Below are 4137 nucleotides of genomic sequence, written 5' to 3' on the forward strand. Positions count from 1 at the left end.
GAGCAGAGCAATGGAAATGGTGGGGCAATCTCTACTTTGCTCACACTTCTGGTACACTGTGGTCATTGGAGTTATTTAACTGTGCATTTGTGCTATGGGTGTTGTGATGTACTGAAGGATACACATCGTTTAGAATGTCTTAGTTCTAGGTCCCCAGAATGCACACATACTCACACATGCCTGTGTACAAATTGTGCCTATAGTCATGGATCAGGAACTTGGTGTGATTTTCTAAAGGTCAAATGATTTTTTACTTAATGAACTATCTTGGCTTGGTTAATTGGCTTGGGCTACCAATCTGTGAAGTATATATTTCTGGTGGAAATGCCTGTGTTGAATGCCTCTTGAAAAGGCACGCGCATATGTATCTGCTGTCTTGGAGATACTGTATTAAAGATTTTGGTTAAGAAAAAAATAAGAGTCATAATCAAAACACGCATTAAAACTTCTACCCTATGATAATGAAAGTAGAAATTCATCTAGGCATAGAGACTTTCCTAGAAGAGTCTTAATTGTGACAGTCTTAAAATCTTATAGATTTTAAAGAGTCTTAAAATCTTATAGATTCTAAGAAGTTTAGGCTTAAAATGCATCATTATGTATTGTATGATTAGGAAAGAAAAAAATTTCAATTATATTTGTAAGATAAATCAATTATATAGAAGCTTTGGACATTTCTCAAGCCTCATATCCAGTTGTGTGACTCCTGTTGCCATATAAAATTTGTATCGAACCCACAGCAACAACACATTCATGAACAAAAGTGTTTCAAACATTTTTAACTTTGCTTTCAGAGACTCTTGATGAATGATGAATATTTTTTGTTCAGATAGTTCTTGATAATATAAAACTTTATTTTGAAATATTTACATCGCCACTAACTTCAGAAGCAAGAGAAAAACATGAATAGGTCTGACAAAAATGTAAAAGGCAACAAAAGATTATGATTAAGATGTGTAAGATTTTATTACACTAAAATGAGGTGTAGATTATAGTTTTATCAAGATATAAGACAATTAAAGAGGATAAAAACAATGACTTAAAATGTATATATATGCATGTGAGAATGCCTGTTCCAAGGTGAACATATGGAAGTCTTGGATTGAGTAGTCAGGTTCATTTTTTTTGTCATCAGCCTTGGTAGAAAGAGAATTTGCCAAACTAGAATAAACCTGCTATACAAATTAAAAAGATACTAATCCACAGACTATACTCATTTATAAATTGTGGAATTAGTGCAAAATAAAATATCTCCAAAAGTATTTCACAAAGTAGGGAAAAATAACACAGTAGATTAAAAATTCAACACACAAATGCATTTCACATCAAGGCATTAGAACACAAAGTGGCTTAAGATTGGCCCATAAAGGATAGATCACTCTCCACATGGTGTTAGGGCGGTTAGCTAAACGTTTGTAACAAAATAAAAATAAATAAATAACTACCTCATGCAAAGCAGTAACAGACGTCCCACCTGAGTTAGGATTTAAGTATCAAGCAAAGCAATAAAACAAAAAATGCAGGTGAATATTTTTTTGGATATTTGAATGAGGAAGGGCTTTTCAAATATGACACGGAAGGCAGAAGTAACAAAATGAATTATTAAACTACATAAAATTTCTGTGTTTCTCTTTCTGAAAGTACTACAAGGAACTTTCTCAAAACTGACTTCAGCTGATAGTCATGTTAAAGTTTTACTTCTCACTCTCATCTGCTCTCTTGCTTCCGCCACTTTACAGAATGTCTTTATGGAATTATGGTGTTTTAAAGGTAAACGATCCTTGGTGGTTGTGTGATCATACTTCTATACCTAAAAGAAGTTTTCATTTTAACTTGCTAGAATTAACTGGTGTGGTGAATGAGCAAAGATTAAAACTGTCCGTTCCTGCAATTTTACATTTTTTTTCTTTAATCAAAAGTACGAATGAGCAATGCACACATACATATGGACAGACATGTATGTACAATTGTGTGTACATATACATACAGGGTATCACTGATCCCAGAATTTGTGAATTGGGTATATATGTAAAGGGCATTTCTTCCCAGCCAATCACAAAGACTCATGCAGATCCAACAAAGCTTGTAATCTCTTCTTTTCATGTTTGTTCTGTATTTAGGTATCTGTTTTTAAAAATTATTTATTTATTAAAATTTATTCACTTTGTAACCCCTTGTAGTCCCCTCCCTCATCTCCTCCTAGTCCAGCCCACTCTCCCTCTTCTTCCCCTATACCATTTCCCTAGTCCCCTGATAGGGAAGGTCCTCTTCCCCTTCCATCTGATCCTAGCCTATCAAGTCTCATCAGGACTGGCTGCATCATCTTCCTCTGTGGCCTGGCAAGGCTGAACCCCCTAGGGGGAGTTGCTCATAGAGCTGGCCACTGAGTTCATGTGGGAACCCACTTGGAATCTGAGCAGCCTATAGGCTTCCTCTAACAAGGGGGTCTAAGTCTTCTCCATGCATGGTCCTTGGTTGGAATATCTGTCTCTGCTGGTCTCCCTGGGCACAGGTTTTTGGCTCTATTGGTCTCCTTTTGGAGCTCCTGTCCCTTCCCGGTCTTTCTATCTCCCTCTTCTTTCATAAGGTTTCTGGCACTCTGCCCAAAGTTTGGCTATGAGTCATAGTATCTCCTTCGATACCATGAAACCTTGGTGGGTAGAGTCTTTCAGAGGCTTCCTGTAAAAGGTTCCTGTCCTCTTCTTTGTTTTCTCCTACTTCTGATGTCTATCCTGTTTGACCCTTCTGAGTGAGGTTTCAGCCTCTTCCCTAGGGTCTCCTTGTGGTTTAGCTTCTTTAGGACTACAGATTTTAGTATGTTTATCCTATATTATATGGCTAATATCCATTTATAAGTGGAATATATCATATATGTCTTTCTGCTTCTGGGTTACCTCACTCAGAGTGATCTTTTCTAGATCCCACTGTTTGCCTGCCAATTTCATGATTTCCTTGTTTTTAATTGCTGAGTAGTATTCCATTGTCTAAATATCCCAGACTTTCTGTATCCATGCCTCCTTTGAGGGACATCTAGGTTGTTTCCAGATTCTGGCTATTACAAATAAAGCTACTATGAACATAGTAGAGCAAATGTCTTCATTGAATGGTGTATTTAGCCATGTGATTAACTGTTATATCTTAAAACTTACATGTGTTTTGTGTATTCTTTTGCATATAATTGTTACTTGACATAATTTCTTCAAAGGACTTTTTGATAGATATAATTTAGTGATAAGTGTCTAAAATGTACAGAAATATCTCTAACAAAGTGCAAAAGTATGGCATTTAGATTTTAGTGACTCAGAGAAATGCAATCTATGTAGAATATTCAAGCCCATTCAGTAAAGGACAACCAAGCTTTGAGGTAGATAGATAACTTCTTTAGTGAATATTGGAGACAAAGTACAACCATTAGTCAAAAGACTGAGTAAGAATGTTGGAGACAAAATGATCATGCTATTTAAATTTAGAGAGTTTCATTGCTAAAGTTGTAATTTTGAAGGTGACTAGGATATATGTAGATGTACATATATATGTTTTACATACACATATATTACATATATATTATACATATTTTATATATTACACATATTACAATATAGTACATACATATATATCAGACTTCTCTATCGATGGAAGAGGTATGTATTGGTAACAGAATTCATGTCCTGGGAAAGGGTATCATACTACTAATGGAAATGATAGCAGAGTTGTGCTTCCCAGATTTTAATATCTAAGCAAAACCCCTGAAGATATTCTTAAAATCATACCAGAATCCAGTGAACTTTACTTAGAGGATTGATTCAGACTCTATTGACCTGTGTAGAGTCCATGATTCTCTATTTCTATCAGTCTTGGGGTTTTTTTATTAATTTATTTATTTATTTAAAATTTTATTTTTATATTAATTACAGTTTATTCATTTTGTATTCCAGCTGTAGTCCCCTCCCTCATTCTCTCCCAAACCCACATTCCCTTCCTCATCTCCTCCCTGCCAAGTCCACTGATAGGGGAGATCCTCCTCCCCTTTCCTCTGACCCTAGCTTATCAGGAATCACCAGGACTGGCGGCATTGTCCTCCTCTGTGGCCTAGCAAGGCTGCTCCCCTCTCAGGGAGGTGATCAAAGAGCATGCCAA

This window comes from Psammomys obesus, unplaced genomic scaffold, assembly GCF_907164565.1.
Source record: "Psammomys obesus unplaced genomic scaffold, mPsaObe1.curated_primary_1811, whole genome shotgun sequence".
NCBI lineage: Eukaryota > Metazoa > Chordata > Mammalia > Rodentia > Muridae > Psammomys > Psammomys obesus.